Here is a 17566-nt window from a genome sequence, read left to right as displayed (position 1 = left end):
ACAACTGGCTATTTTCCATTTTTGATATGATAGGAGCCAAAACAAGATGTAGTTAAGAAACCAGAATTCATTTCAGCTCTAGGAAAGTTAAAAAAATTAAAAAATCCCTGGGATAAAATTTTGATTGTATGTTCCCTGTATTGATCCTCCAATCTAATTTCATTTTAAGGTAGAAATTGGATTATCATTGGTTATTTTTTTCTTTGAAAAGTTGTTGAATTCACCATAAATTCAAAAATCTATTTAATTTACCTACACTAATCAAGTAAGCAATCTTTCCATTTGAGGTACCGGAGGAAGGAAGACCAAATGCAATTCCAAATGTCATATATATACACAGAACTGTATATCACTTCGGGTTGCCGAAGTTTCAAGTCTTGAAGCATAGTATGCTTGCACTCATCCTTAGCCTCTATTTATTAGACAAGTTAAGTGCAGCCCACATTTGAAAGCCTGGCTGTAAATTACTGTCTTTTGATTTAATTTATGGGCAAATTTAGTAAAACATGAACTTTTCCCCTGAATGTATGAAATATGGTAGTTTTAACGTATCTTGTGTCTACTCCTTTCTTTCTCTTATGTATATTCTAGTGAAACTTTACCATCTGACAACTTTAGAGGGAAATTCGTAGATACCAGTAAGTAATCATCTGATTCAGTTAATAAAACCAAAATATTCATATTAAGTTAGGAAATTTAGTTTTCTTATATTTGGATATTTTAACCAGTGAGAGAAAGGTATTGTCCTAAATCTCTGACTACTACTTCTAGAACCTAGTATAGAATTTTGAACTCTAGGCCTATTAACATACACAGAACATTTTTAACAGTATTCTAAGAGGGTATTGCTGTAAAAATTAAATGTAGATGATCATTGTAAAGCTTTTAAATGCTCTGCCAATCTTAATTCACATCAATCAATTGCAATCATTAATCAAGTTGAATGCAGCAGTTCGGGTGAACATTTAATATTGATTCTAGCTTAAATTTCACTGCAATTATAACTTAATGGTAAGTAGTATGTGTAATATTTAAACATAATCTAGTGTAAACTGTCAATTAAGTGACGGCAGCAAGAAAGGACAAGTGATGTGACCCAGACAGAAGTTATAAGGAAGGTTTCACCTAAATGGAGAAGGAAAGAAGCCAATGGATCAAAAGAGCAAGAGGAAGGGGATGTTTGTTGGTACATGTTAAGTACAGTGTTTAACTATGCTAACCCCACAGTATTTGGAGAGTTGCTCTGAGATGCAAGGAAAAAGAACTGCACCGACAAACAGAACAGCAGTCTTTTGGGTGTTAGACGATGACATTGATTTCAAAGTCCTGTGCGTTTTCTGCTAAAATTCGAGATTGCCTTCCTAAACTGGAAGTCTGGAAACTTATTTATTCATAAACCCTACATTTAAAAAAGAAAACCAGTCCCTTAATTTATTCCCTACTCCAAATAAGTTACTTGGGTTTTCTTGAGACAACCAGTCAACCAACTTTGTGCAAGTCCCTTATTTTCACCGATTCTAACTTTCTTCATCTGAAAACAAATATTTCAACCAAATAATTCATGAGAATGAAGCCATAATTTCAGCAGATTGAGTTGATAATATACATATATGTAGGCCTATCTGACGCTTGCTCCTTGGAAGAAAAGTTATGACCAACCTAGACAGCATATTAAAAAGCAGAGACATTGCTTTGACAATAAAGGTCCGTCTAGTCAAAGCTACGGTTTCTCCAGTAGTCATGTATGGATTTGAGAGTTGGACTGTAAAGAAAGCTGAATGCCAAAGAATTGATGCTTTTGAACTGTGGTGTTTGAGAAGACTCTTGTAGAGTCCCTTGGACTGCAGGGAGATCCAACCAGTCCATCCTAAAGGAAATCAGTCTTGAATATTCATTGGAAGGACTGATGCTGAAGCTGAAACTCCAATACTTTGGCCACCTGATGTGAAGAACTGACTCATTTGAAAAGACCCTGATGCTGGGAAAGATTGAATGAGGGAGGAGAATGGGACGTCAGTGGATGAGATGGCTGGATGGCATCACTGACTCAATGGACATGAATTTGAGTAAACCCCAGGAGTCAGCGATAGACAGGGAGGCCTGGTGTGCTGCAGTCCATGGGGTTGTAAAGAGTCAGACCCAACTGAGCTACTGAACTGAATTGAGACCTATTTGAAGGGACACTCTAAGGTGTGATGCTCAAAATATGGCTCCCTGACCAGCAAAACTGGCATCACCTGGGAACTTGGCAGCAATGCAGATTCTCAGGCCCTAGCTACTACATGTCAAATCAAACAGGTGATTCTGACACAGGCTGAAGCTTAAGCAGTATCACTTTAAGGCATGGTATGCTTCTATGGTAGTTAGAAACAGGAGGAATCAAAAGCAAAACGGTTAACTTCTCTCTTCAAAATCCCACCAAATTGACAATAGATATCCCAAGTGACACTAGTGGTAAAGAACTCACCTGCCAATGCAGGAGACATAAAAGATGCAGATTCAACCTCTGTGTCAGGAAATTCCCCTGGTGGAGGAAATGGCAACCCACTCCAGTATTCTTGCCTGGTGAATCCCATGGACAGAGCAGCCTGGTGGGTTACAGTCCATAGGGTCACAAAAGAGTTGGACACAACTGAAGCTACATGCATGCATTTAAGAGGAAAAAATAACAGAACAAATAAATAAATCCTCAGCAATATCAATATTCTGGGAAGTTATCAACTGACTCTATCTGTGAACAATTCATTGGGAAGAAGATACAGATAAAATAAAAATGAGACCAAAATCGAATAGATATGAGGAATTATTTATCAAGCAAAATTAAAATAGTAAACCTCAAAACAAGTTAGGTTTTTTCTAAAGAACCATAGAACCTGGTGTTGGAACCAGGGATAACAAAGGTGCTAATTGAAAATTGATCCAATTATTATTTAAAGCCTGAGGAAGGGTTTATCAGGCCCATTTTCAAATGAAGAGCTACAAACAGCTGTGAAGAAGTTCAGACATTGGAAATGGTCAGAGATCCAGAGACTTCTGAACGAATTCCAAGTAACATTAAGAATCATGGAAAGAACAAAAATATATTCCCATGTGGGAAAACATATTGCCAACCTGAAGTGAATGTTTAATCTCTCTATCTCTAACCACACACTTATGCATAAATTTATCACAGCTGCCATTGCCATGCATTAATCAGATGCTACATGTACATGTAGAAATGACAGGGGTATACGCTACTAATACCACTAATACCAGCTGTGTATAAGTGTTATTGTTGTTGTTTAGTTGATAAGTTGTGTCCAACTCTTTGCAACCCCACGGACTGTAACCTGCCAGGCTCCTGGGTCCATGGAATTTCCCAGGCAAGATTTCCGCAGTAGATTGCTGTTTCCTTCTCCAGGGTATCTTCCTGACCCAGGGATTGAACCCATGCCTCTTGCATTGGCCGGCAGATTCTTTACTGCCAAGCCACCAGGAAAGCCCGAGTATGTATGTATACACATATTCAAATCCTAAGTATTTAAAGAAATCCAACTGTATACAGAGATGTTAAAAAAGGAAAAATAAAAAAATAAACACACACACACAAACTAATGCAAGGATGACCAAACTCCCATGGAGGAAGTTAATACAGGAGAAAATTTTGTCAGATTTCATCTCATAATGCTACAGAAACAAAACTACATAAATAGTGTGTTATAACAAAAATGTATACTTAAAGAAGAAATTGATACATTATACATCAAAACTTTAGATTTAAGCAAAAGAAACGAATAGCTGACTCTTTGCAAGTATCTACAAGGACAACACAGTCTTAAAGGCCAAAGATAATGAAAGAATTAAGGAAGCAAGAAGAAAACCTATAAAGGATGAAGCCAGATGACAAATACAAATAAAGAGGACATTAAATTATAAAAGAATTATAATCAAATTTATATCAATAATTTTGAGAATCAGCTGAAATGGTTAATTTTCTAAGAAGGATTATGTAACTTGCTCAAGTCACATAGTTTAGTGATGGAGTCAGTTTGGTCTGAATATAAAGTTTTCCTGTCAATGTCTACTACACCACCCCTATACTTTTTCTGGAAAGGTTAGAGATGACTTTGATCAGGTTTCTACCTTTTTCACAAGGTCAAATATTTCAGGGCAAGCAGGCAGTCTTAATAACCATAGAGGGGGAATCACAATGGGTTTAGTTCATTTCCAGAATCATCTATTAAATCGACCATCCTTTTCCCACTAACTTGAAATAGCTTTATCATTTTTTAATATCCCACGTAAATGAAGATCTATTACTGAAATTTCTCAATTTGTATATTTCCTGTATTAATACAATATTCTTTTGAAAGCAGAACCTTTTTACTAAGGTTTAGTGTGGGGTAATAAAACTCCCAGCTTACTTTTCTCATTTGATACTATTTTTAGGAAGTAATAACTTTGACCTCAGTAAATATATTTTTATAATTTTCCTTTAAAATTCTTAAAACTACTATTTACTTGAAGGTTCTTGAAACTTGTAATTCTACCAATCTTTGGTTTATGTAATAAATTTTGTTTCTTTCACCATTTACCTGCTTTTATTCTTACTATACCATCCTGATGCTGGGAAAGGCTGAAGCCAAAAGGAAAAGACAGCGGCAGAGGATGAAATGGTTAGATAGCATCAGCAACTCAATGGACATGAATTTGATCAAACTCCAGGGGATAGTGAAGGACAGGGAAGCCTGGCATGCTGCAGTCCATGGGGTCGCAAAGAGTCAGACACAATTTAGCCACTGAACAGCAACTACAATATTCTTAATATGCCAAATAATTTTAGAGCAAAGGAAAATGTTTTTTAAAATAACATGAAGAGTTGTCAAAAGTTGAATTATTTCCTTATGTTAATATTATTTTCATTTGCATTCATCATGTTTTAAAAAGTGAAAGTTGCTCAGTTGTGTCTGACTCTTTGCGACCCTATGGACTATACAGGCCTTTAAATTTCTCCAGTCCAGAATACTGGAATGGGTAGCCTTTCCCTTCTCCAGGGGATCTTCCCCACCCAGGGATTGAAACTAGGTCTCCCACACTGCAGGCAGATTCTTTACCAGCTGAGCCATGAGGGAAGCCCTTGATAATTCCCTGTGTTTGCTAGAATTTTCACATTTTCTTATCTTTATTATTTATTTCTCATAGTGTATATAGCACATAATATTTCTCTCATTTTAAATGAATTTTTTAAAAAAGTACATTAAATAGCTCATAGGCTCAACATATTAAAAAAAACAAAAAAACAAAAAACACAAAAAACAAAAAACAAAAAACCAACAGCCCAATCATAAATGGGCAGAAAACAGATCGCTCTCCAACTGGCCAACTGGCACATGACAAGATGTTCAACATCTTTAATTGCTAAGGATGAAACTCAAATCCACAGTGAGATATCATCTCATATCTGTCAGAGTCACTATTATCAAAAATTCTACAAGTAACAAACATTGGTGAGGATTTGGGAATGCAAAATGGTACAACCACAATGGAAGTACCAAGGGAAGGTCCTCCAAAAACTAAAACTAGAATTATCATATGACCCAGCAATTCCACTCCTGGGGATATATCCAGAAAGTATTGGAAACGTTGATTCAAAAAGATACATGCACCCCAATGTTCTATTTAGTTAGCACTATTTATAATAGTCAAAACATGGAAGCAACCAAAGTATCCATCAACAGGTAAATGAATAAGGAAGTGTAGATACTCATATGCATATATATACACACATGCAATGGAATACTACTCACTCATAAAAAGAATGAGATTCTGCCATCTGAAGCAACATGGATAGACCTAGAGAATATACTTAGTAAAACAAGTAAGACAAAAACAAATACTGCTTGATATCATTTATATGTGAAATCTAAAAAATAGTACAAATGAATGTGTATTCAAAACAGAAACAGACTCAGGAAACAAACCAGCAGATGCCATGGAAGAGAGGAAAGAGAGGGAGAGGCATGGGATTAAGAGACACAAGCAACTGCAACGCGGGTAAACTGTATGGCACAGGGAACTGTGGCTGTTATAACAACTTTTGATGGATTATAAGTTATAAAAGTACCAAATCACTGTGCTACACATGAAACTAACATATTATAAATGAAATATACCTCCATAAAAAAGAGAATACGTGAAGACATGCTAGGTTTCTGAGTGTCATTCCACTTAAAAGTTTCAGTACCATGAATCTGTAAAGCTATTTCCAAAATGCTAAAATGTGAAGATATCTTTGATAATGTGTTTAAGCTGCATTTACTAGAGAAATATGTGTTTTAGATGAGATGGCTAAGACCTCTAGAGACCAACAACCCAATCCAGACTGTATATCACTCTGCCTTCCTGCATTCCCAGTTAGGGAGAGTCTAGACCATAGGGGGCAGAGCCTGTCCCTATCAAGACCATTAGACATAGATTGGAGATCAGAAATACGACTTCAGTTATGAAAGAAGAAGTGAAGTGAAGTGAAAGTCACTCAGTCATGTCTGACTCTGCGACCCCATGGACTGTAGTCCATGGAATCTCCAGGTCAGAATACTGGAGTGGGTAGTTTTTCACTTCTCCAGGGGGTCTTCCCAACCCAGGGATCAAACCCAGGTCTCCCGTATTGCAGGCGGATTCTTTACCAGCTGAGCCACAAGGGAAGCCCAGTTAAGCAAGAAAATGACTGGCAAAAAAAAAAACAAAACAGAAGGACCTGAGATGCAGGGAAATTTGAGAACTAGGTGAATCTCTAAAACAAGAACTCAGAACAAGAACCAGAATGGTAGTCCATTTGAATAACTCAGGATAAATAAAAACATTAATTCATTTAATTCATTTTTCCGCCAGTATAAATATATATTGTTAACCTGTCATACTTAGTTTACTATGATAATTGACTTTAAATTTTTCATTAAAAAAAAAAAAAAGACTTTAAAGGCCAAAGTATTTTTCCAGGAGTAGAAAATCCCAGTGACTCTGAATAAATTTGGTTCAAGTAGGTGAGAAAAAGACAATGCTCAAATACACAAAGTACCTGCTTCAACAAGAACAAAAAGGATTATACAGATTTAGCCTCAGTGCTTGAATCTTTCCAATTCAATCACATTCGAATAGTTATGTACAATGCAGTCTACATGAAAGTGGTCTAACTGTGAATATAATATTGTGTTCTTAATTCTTTGTTAATCTAATTTGTTTGCTCATGTGACACAATACCCCATGTTCACAAATTTGCTCTTGAATCAAAAAGAACAATGTAAATTCCAGAACAGCATGTCTTCTTTCACATTTCACATTATTATACAGTTCTTTGATGGGGCAGCACGGAGGGGGAGCAGCCTCACTGGGGAAATTAAAAATATGTGACAGCACTTTTTAATACAAAAGTTCCCTGAAGCCAAGCAAATTGGGACTGGCAGTTATCAGCATCAGCTCACTGTTGGGTGGATCTCCTGAAATGCTCTGGGTGGTCTTTATGAACTTCCTAGTGGGCAGCATGTTTGGCTAAAGGCAGAGAAACAGTACTTGAAGGATTTTGAAATTATCAGGAAGATAAGAAAATATAAGAGAACACCAACCAAGGGAAGTACTGTGGTTTAGGGTTTGGAGCAGGATACCAAGGAAGTTATTTGGAGAACAGACCAGCAAATATAATCAGGGAAAGATTTCTGTATTTAAATTTATTTTCATTTTTTTCCCTGTAATTCTTAAACCTCCAGATTCTCATGATTATTCTATTCTGTGTTTCCCAAATCTTATAAAAGGCAAGAATGAACATTTGCCTTACCTTAACCTACTCTGATCGCATCCACATTATAAGTGTAGAAGCAGAGAACAGTGTTTTCCAAGAATGTACATCATAAGCTCTCAGATTTGATGGGTAAACACATGGCCCCTTGGGAGATGCCTGCACAGTTCAGCAAGTCTAGAGGCCAGACTCACAGCTGGAATATTACCTGCCTGCTACCTCCTGTGAGCATATGCCCATTAAGTGAAGATTATTAAACACAGGGCAGAATAAATCTAATTTTCCCCCTCAATCTTATCCTGTGCTTTCTTAATATAAAATGAAGAGAAACTTGTGTCCTGGCATGAGTGAAATAGAATCCTTCAATTCTGTATCAATGATCAAAGCCCACATCCTTGAATAAAAATCAGAGAAGCGGTACTTTAGTTCATTCTGTATAGAAATAAGTCCACAGATATTTAAAAGTATAAGAGGTTAAAAGAGACATTTTGCAGAAATACAGTGAATGGCACTTGTAGTGTTTTCCAAATATTCCTTCTGTACCTTGGCATTTAACTAAGATATTACTGGTTGGCATTGAGCAACATTGTAATAAGAGTTCTATTTTATGGTTAATAAGATTTTTTTGTTCTCAAATATTTAATATTTGTGATCTCTCTCTTACTGATACTGACATGGCTAAATATATAACTTAATATCAAAAGATAAACTAAATAATGATGTAAAATGAAACATAGAGCAAAATGCAAAAAAGAATGGACCGACATGAGCACATCTGAATCCTACTTATGATGAAGCAACTCAGTGTTTTTATTAATTTAGAAAAGTTATATAACCTCAGGTTCCTGTTCCAGAGTTATATAACATCAACATCCTGTAAAATGGGGATATGAAGATCTGACCTGCCCATCTTACAGGGTCGTGTGAAAATAAAGAGATAATAAATGTTTAGCTTTTTTAAAAACAAAAAGGAATCTTAAAGATGCAAGAGGTTATAAAGCAGAGCTGGGATATGGAAGGAGGTTAACGTGTTTGGTGGACTTTTTATAATAAATGTTAAGCTTTATAAATTCATTTGAGAAAGGAGGAAACAGCAAGGCTGATCTTAAAAATGCTTAGTAAATTCTTGAATTTTCAACAGGCAATACACAAGTACTTCCCAGGTGGTGCTAGTGGTAAAGAGTTCAGTTCAGTTCAGTTGCTCAGTCCTGTCTGACTCTTTGTGACCCTACAGACTGCAGCACTCCAGGCCTTCCTGTTCATCACCAACTCCCAGAGTTTACTCAAGCTCACGTCCATTGAGTCAGTGATGCCATCCAACCATCTCATCCTTTGTCGTCCCCTTCTCTTCCTGCCCTCAATCTTTCCTAGCATCTTTTCAAATGAGTCAGCTCTTCGCATCAGGTGGCCAAAGTATTGGAGTTTCAGCTTCAGCATCAGTCCTTCCAATGAATATTCAGGACTGATTTCCTTTAGGATGGACTGGTTGGATCTCCTTGCAGTCCAAGGGACTCTCAAGAGTCTGCTCCAACACCACAGTTCAAAAGCAGCAATTCTTGAGCATTCAACTTTCTTCACAGTCCAACTCTCACGTCCATACATGACCACTGGAGAAACCATAGCCTTGACTAGATGGACCTTTTTTGGCAAAGTAATGTCTCTGCTTTTTAACATGCTGTCTAGGTTAGTCAGAGCTTTTCTTTCAAGGAGCAAGCATCTTTTAATTTGATGAGTGCAGTCATAATCTGCAGTGATTTTGGAGCCCAAAAAACTAAAGTCTGTCACTCTTTCCATTATTTCCTCATCTATTTGCCATGAAATGATGGGACAAGATGCCATGATATTAGTTTTCTGAACGTTGATTCGTAAGCCAGCTTTTTCACTCTCCTCTTTCACTTTCATCAGGAGGTTCTTTACTTCTTCACTTTCTGTCATAACAGTGGTATCATCTGCATATCTGAGGTTATTAATATTTCTCCTGGCAGTCTTGACTCCAGCTTGTGCTTCATCCAGCCCAGTGTTTCTCATGATATACTCTGCATATAAATTAAATAAGCAGGGTGACAACATACAGCCTTGACGTACTCCTTTCCATATTTGGAACCAGTCTGTTGTTCTAACTGTTGTTTCCTGACCTGCACACATATTTCTCAAGAGGCAGGTCAGGTGGTCTGATATTCCCATCTCTTTAAGAATTTTCCACAGTTTGTTGTGAACAAAGACAGTCAAAGTCTTTGGCATAATCAATAAAGAAGAAGTAGTTGTTTTTTTTTTTTTTTTAACTCTCTTGCTTTTTCGATGATCCAACAGATGTTGGCAATTTGATCTCCGGTTCCTCTGCCTTTTCTAAATCCAGCTTGAACATCTGGAAGCTCACAGTTCCCATACTGTTGAAGCCTGTCTTGGAGAATTTTGAGCATTACTTTACTAGCATGTGTTGCTGCTGCTTCTAAGTTGCTTCAGACAAGTCCAACTCTGTGCGACCCCACAGAAGGCAGCCCACCAGGCTCCTCTGTCCCTGGGATTCTCCAGGCAAGAATACTGGAGTGGGTTGCCATTTCCTTCTCCCTACTAGTGTGTGAGACGAGTGCAATTGTGAAGTAGTTTGAGCATTCTTTGGCATTGCCTTTCTTTGGGATTGGGATGAAAACTGACCTTTTCCAGTCCTGTGGCCATTGCTGAGTTTTCCAAATTTTCTGTCATATTGAGGGCAGCACTTTCATAGCATCATGTTTCAGGATTTGAAATAGCTCAATTGGAATTCCATCACCTCCATTAGCTTTGTTCGTAGTGATGCTTCCTAAGGCCTACTTGACTTCGAATTTCAGGATGTCTGGCTCTAGGTGAATAATCAAACCATTGCGATTATCTGGGTCTTGAAGATCTTTTTTGTACTGATCTTCTGTGTATTCTTGCCGCCTCTTTTAATATCTTCTATTTCTGTTAGGTCCATAACATTTTTGTCCTTTATTGTGTCTCTCTTGCATGAAATGTTCCCTTGGTGTCTCTAATGTTCTTGAGATCTCTAGTCTTTCCCATTCTATTGTTTTTCCCTATTTCTTTGTGTTGATCACTGAGGAAGTCTTTCTTATCTCTTCTTGCTATTCTTTGGAACTCTGCATTCAAATGTGTATGTGTTTCCATTTCTCCTTTGCCTTCTCCTTCTCTTCTTTTCATAGCTGTTTGTGAGGCCTCCTCAGACAACCATTTTGCCTTTTTGCATTTCTTTTTCTTGGGGCTGGCCTTGATCCTTGTCTCCTGAACAATGTCATAAACCTTGAACTTCTGGCAAAGTTTAGCCTTTGGTAAAACTGTGAGTCAATAACCTCAGACATGCAGATGACACTACCCTTATGGCAGAAAGTGAAGAGGAACTAAAAAGCCTCTTGATGAAAGTGAAAGAGGAGAGTGAAAAAGTTGGTTTGAAGCTCAACATTCAGAAAACTAAGATCATGGCATCTGATCCCATCACTTCATGGGAAATAGATGGGGAAACAGTGGAAACAGTGTCAGACTTTATTTTTTGGAGCTCCAAAATCACTGCAGATGGTGATTGCAGTCACAAAATTAAAAGACGCTTACTCCTTGGAAGGAAAGCTATGATCAACCTAGATAGCATGTTAAAAAGCAGAGACATTACTTTGCCAACAAAGGTCCGTCTGGTCAAGGCTGTGGTTTTTCCAGTGGTCATGTATGGATGTGAGAGTTGGACTGTGAAGAAAGCTGAGAGCCAAAAAATTGATGCTTTTGAACTGTGGTGTTGGAGAAGACTCTTGAGAGTCCCTTGGACTGCCAGGAGATCCAACCAGTCCATCCTAAGGGAGATCAGTCCTGGGTGTTTATTGGAAGGACTGATGCTGAAGCTGAAACTCCAATACTTTGGCCACCTCATGCAAAGTGTTGACTCATTGGAAAAGACCCTGATGCTGGGAGGGATTGTGGACAGGAGGAGAAGGGGATGACAGAGGATGAGATGGTTGGATGGCATCAGCGACTCAATGGACCTGCGTTTGAGTAAACTCCAGGAGTTGGTGATGGACAGGGAGGCCTGGCGTGCTGCAATTCATGGGGTCGCAGAGTCGGATACGACTGAGCAACGAAACTGAACTGAACTGAAAATCGTGAAATAGATTAAATGTGCCTGAGGCAATTTTCCTTCTTCATGATTAGTTCTCGATTCCTTCCATTTGACTTTCATGACCCTACTGGAATGACTAATTAATTACTTGTTTGGCTTTTTATTTACTATGTGTCTCTACTTAAAATCTGTACTTTTCATATATGTGGGGACCATTACTTGTCTGATTTGCTATTGTATCCCTAGCCTCTAATATAGTACCAGATCATGAAATATCCCACCATTTATTGCATGAAGGAATAAAATTTTTCATTAAAATGGTCTTGACCCCTTTTTTGCATCAGTGTATGATTCAAAAATAGTTGTTCAGTTACTACCTCTTAACCGAAAGGATGAAGAAAGTGATTAAGGGAAGTGGTTAAGGTATGAATCATTCTGGGATCGAAATTTCAAAGAAACTTCTCCAAGGCCTACCATAGATGGGAGGGAAGAAGCGAGACCTTTTAACACGCTGTATATTTATTAAAACTGCTGAATTTCCCACAGTATCTTTTCCTTCTTTGCAGCAAGTCTCAGGTTTCAACCTACTCTACTTTCATGTTTACATTATCTATTTGATCTCTTGTAAATTCTGTTTCCATGTGACTGGTTATGGAATGGATGCTATTTTTCTTTCTCGTTTCCTTGCTATCTGTTAATAGACACAAGTCTTAATCATTTTAATCCCTTGAGAAACAGTGATGGGGAAAGAAAACAACACAGAGAATACATATTATTGCCTGCTTTGATCAAAGTTGTCCTTCTTCTCTGAGCAGTGCTCTATACGAAGAACCACTTATAGGCTTCCCAGGTGGCACAGTGGGAAAGAATCCACCTGCCAGTGTGGGAGATGGGGGAGATACAAGTTCGATCCCTGAGACAGGAAGATCCCCTGGGGAAGGAAAGAGAGACCCACTCTAGTATTCTTGCCTAGAGAATTTCACAGACAGAAGAGCCTGACAGGCTATGGTCCATGGGGTCACAAAGAGTTGGACACAGCTGACTACACCCACACAAGCATAAGAACTCCTTGGTTGAGGAAGTAATACACCCTACATGTTCATGCTAGGGGTTGTCTTTCATTCAAGACTTTCTGAATAGATGGTAAACTTGCTCTATACTGGGAATAATTTTGTGATGCTATATATCCTCAACATTTTTCACATGGGATCATACAGTAACTACTCTCTAGTTGAGATCATGTTCTTCTTAGCCTGACATAAGACCTCAGAGGTGACCCAAATTCTAACCCTTAATTTACTTTTTCTTTTTTTCCCCTTCCTAAAGTAGAGACAATAAAAGAAAACATGATGAGCCATAAATTAAGGAGTGTTCTGTTTTTACAGAAAGTACCATTCAGAGCACAAAGACCCTTAGGAACTATTTCAGTTGCTGTCTTGACCCTGGTTCTATAGCTGTCTTAATTTGCAACTCTGGTCTTGACTTCATTCATTTACTAAACATTAACCTGTCTCTTCTGTTGACGTGGCCTTGGCCCCTCTTCCTGACTATATCTCAGGCTGCCATGTACCTTAATGCCGACAAACTTTTATATCTGCTGTGCCCATGATCCTGCTGACCCTTATTTTTGGTTGTCTAATCACATTTTATAAAAACTTTGCCAAAAACACACCTTGACACAACTTGACCCTTTGAAATTGTGTCGTGGGCTTATGCTCCATATCAGGCACCTCAGACTGCTAAAACAAGTTATGATAGACTGCATGACTTAAACAACAGATATTCATTGCTCACATTTCTGCAGGCTGGCGTACTGGCCGATTTGGCTCCTAGTGAGAGTCCTCTTCCTAACTCACAGATGGTTGCGTTGTTGCTGTGTTTTCACATGATGGAAAGAGAGCAGCCTCTCTGGCTATCTCTCGCCCTTCTTATATCTCTTCATCAAGGTTCCACCTTCATGACATCATCTAACTGCCTTCCTAAAACCCCATCTCCAAATACAATAACATTGAAGTTTATGGCTTCAACAAATGAATTTTAGTGGAACACAATTCAGTCTATAGCAGATCCACACTAAGTTTGTCTACCGATGTTGCAGCTAAGAATGGCTTTCCTTAAACAATACATTTCCACATTCATGTTCATTAAACACCTGTGTATTTACTACTTTTTCTGTTCTAGTCATTGTGTTAGCTGCTGGGGATATAAAAATGAGCCATATGAAAAAGACTCACTTCTTGTCTTTATTTATTTTTTTTCCTTTGTATTTAGATCTTTAATGATGTACAGCATAATACAAAATAAACCAAAGAGACTGATTTCTATGACTAGGTGTTATTTGTTGTGTCGTCCTAGAGCAGGGACTGGAGGGAGAGGCTGTTCTCCAGGGAGAACTGAGGTGGAGTTAGTGCTGGGGGACTAAATCATGGCCTGCTTTTTCCCCGCTTGATGTGCTGGGAAGGGACCAATGATTCCTTAAACTGACAAATGCTTCCTAGAGTAGGGGACTCTAAAATCCTGGGTAGCAGAAGATTGTAGTCCAAACCAGGCCAAAAGAAACAGGCTGGGGCAGGGGAAGTGTGGTAACTGCCTGGCAGAAAAGGCAAACTCAGGGCCCCAGGGGGTAAAGGGCATTCTCTGCACCTCAGAGACATTGCAGAACCAGTGTCACAGTAAGTGACATTGTTAAAAAAGGAAGGAAACAAACCCTGGAAGAACCTTTCAATTGCACTCAACCTGGATTAGAGGTCAGCCCACTCTTGCGGACGAGGGAACATCTAGCCCCGAAGCAGCACTGGGTCTGGCCCCATCACCTCCTCCTCCCCAGCTCCTTTTGGCAGCTGGGCCAGGTTTCGGCTGAAGCCATACAGATCCCAAAAAGACCAGAGAAGTCAATCTGGAGGGCCAAGGCGGGAAGGACACTTCTCAGGATACAAATACTTTTAATATGGAAGGAGCCAGGACAGTTCTGGGGGCATGTGCATGCCCAAATCTTACCCACTCTCTCCCCAGCTCAGGACCTAAGCTTGTAGAGACTTGGCAAGCACAGTCTCCACACCTGACCTTCCACCCCCAAAAGGAAATCCGGAAGTGCGCCCCTTCTCCTTCCCCACGGGGGCTCCTCAGGGCCTCCTGCAGGGGTGGCTCTGGCAGGGCCTAGGTAGGGCCTCGTCTTAGCTGGCTCCCGCCCATGCCATGAGGTCTTCCAGAGCATTGTCCTGGTCGTTGTTGTGTAATAGCAGAACTTCCTTAATACCTTTCAGTTCAAAGCCCATTTCCTTAAATTTGCTCATCAGCTGAAGAAACTCCATCATCTTTTCCTCTGAACACTGCTGCATTTCCAGAGCCTCTTCCACCAAAAGAGGGTCAAAGCCCTTCTCACAGAGCTGTCCATGTGCAAAGAGATAGTCAAGAATCTGCTCAATATTCTCTCCTTTCTTCTTCATGGCTCTCAAGACACACTCATATGAGTAGCCCATGTTGACCACTGTCTCCACACAGTGCCGCTCACTGGGGGACAGCGCCTGCAGTTCAGAGTAAGTCTGGGGACAGTTGGGAGTGTTGGGCACTTGTGACACTGAGAAATTAGGAGGTGTGACCATGGGACACGTATTTGGAGGTGCTGATTCTTCTGTGCACACAGACAAGACAGACAGGGAAGGCGTCTGGGGAGGGGTCAGGGTTGGCACCTCTGCACCACTGTCTAAGTTCAAAGCTGAAAGCCCAAGGGTAGGATGCTCATTGAGCTCACTGGCACTGCTTTGGGTGGAAGGCTTTAGGGAATTCCGGAACGTGCCACTGCGGAGGCAGGATGTGCTATGGAAAGTGCTTGCCATCTTGGGTGTCTTCTGACTGCTGTTATCAGAGTCAAGTTTGGGGAAGGACAAGGACTTGATATTGCTTACTGCAGGAATGGGGGGGAGGGACACTTTGGAAGACAGCGACATCTTTTCACAGCTACCCAGCTGTGGTAAGGTTACAAAGCCATTGGGTTTGTGAAGAGGCTTGAAATCTAGGGTGGCCCGCTCCAGAGAGGCCAGGACCTCCTCCTCCTGTAACACAGACCCAGAGCCACCTCGAGGCAAGTTACTGTCCAATAACTGGGCCATAATGGGTCCACTGGTTCCCACCAGAATGTTTCTCAGCTCTTCCTTCTCATCAATAGTTTTAAACTCCAGATTATCACATGGGTCTTCTTCACACTCGAAGTCAGCAGGATTGAAGTCTGCCTTTGCGTGGGGCGGGCTGAGAACCTTCTGCTTCGCGGCACTGCTGCTGACCCGAGTCGGGGTGAGGATGCTGTTGCGCTGTAAGCTGGCGAGGATGGGGTTGATAGGAGGCGGCATGGTGCTGCGCTGTGGGTCTTGGAGAGCTCATTTTGCTGTCACCCTCGGGGCCACTCTGAGAATTCACTTTAGCTTCTGCTTCCTCAGCCTTGCGCTCTGCTTCCCACTGGGCTTCTTGGATCTTCTTAATATCTTCAGCCAACTCAATGGTTTTCTTTTCCAAGGAGAAGTCATACTGTACTTCTCGGACAACCTGCAAACAATCAGACAAGGAGAAGCCAATAGGAAGACCAACTTTAGCTGGCGTTTTGAATCTGTCTCCTATCTTAAATGGGACATCATCAAGGTAACTGAAAGTCCCATGAAAATCTGCACCCAACTTCTTAGAAGCCAGTTAGAACCTGAATGCTGCAGCCGCCATGCCAGGAGCCGAAAGGTGCTGCCGCCGACCGGGCTCCCTGGCTCCGTCCCTGCTGAGCTCCTGACGGCCCCGAGGGAGAGGAACACTACCACCTCCAACTCTGCCCGCCCCGGGCCAGACCGTCACCGTAGTCACCACAGTACCACAGCCGCCATGTTGAAGTCCCACTTCCCTCCTCCTTCCGCTCACCGCTCCTCCCCTTTGGGCGTCTCACTTCTTGTCTTTAAAACAAAGCAAAACAAACCAAAATGTGTAACTGGGAAACAAGGGAGGGTTGGGAGGTGAAGGAAAGGAAGCACATATTGGGGAGCCAACAATTCAGAGCAGAGTGAATGAGCATGTATTCTTCAGTCAGACTGCTTGGGTTGGAACCCTGACACCAACACTTAATAAATGCGATGTGGGCAGACTATTTAACTCTTGATGCTTCAAGTCTTCATCTCTAAAATATAGTAAAACCTCTAGGATTTTAAGAATTGAGAAGGTATTTAGAACAGTACCTGGTATTGAGTAAGCACTCCATATTGTTAGCTACCAGTAATAATATTTGCCATTTGCCAGTCTCTGTAGGCATTAATCCATTTGATCATGAAAAAAACCATACATGAAAACTATTACTTTCCCATTTCACATGAAACCGACTTTTATGTAACTTACATGATAAGTTGGAAGGCTAAAAATGAAGTTCAATTAAGAACTACTGAAATCAGGGAAAAAACTGATGAGTACTTTGTAGGCTGCAACTGGACAGAGTTGACTTCTGAATGAATCAAAAGGATGATACGTAAAGATTACTACGAGGTTTTTGGGTAGACTACTGGAGATGACAATCTCAAATATTTCACCCAGGAAGTCTCACACTGAAGTCAGGTAGATGTTATGCTTCAAGTGACCATTATGATTTATATAAATAATGACTGTGATGGCCAGGAGGATGTGCTTGCAGGTGTTTAACTGCAGGGAACAAATTTAAATGATGGCCTCAGCTGCTGTGCTTTGAATCTATTGCT

The 17566-nt window shown here is 40.1% G+C and overlaps 1 pseudogene across 1 annotated transcript; it reads right to left on the bottom strand.

Annotated features, from left to right (window-relative positions):
* Positions 1–14774: 14774 nt before the first annotated feature.
* LOC122687393 lies at positions 14775–17079 on the bottom strand (annotated as a pseudogene). Its single transcript, XR_006339135.1, has 3 exons — positions 17057–17079; positions 16537–16755; positions 14775–16504 (listed from the first exon to the last, which is right to left on the bottom strand). The product of XR_006339135.1 is annotated as a ubiquitin-associated protein 1-like (transcript).
* Positions 17080–17566: the final 487 nt, after the last annotated feature.

This window comes from Cervus elaphus, chromosome 31 (genome assembly GCF_910594005.1).
Source record: "Cervus elaphus chromosome 31, mCerEla1.1, whole genome shotgun sequence".
NCBI classification, from domain to species: Eukaryota; Metazoa; Chordata; class Mammalia; order Artiodactyla; family Cervidae; genus Cervus; species Cervus elaphus.
Note: the sequence above shows the minus strand (reverse complement) of the source record. Positions and strands in the feature narration are given on the sequence as shown.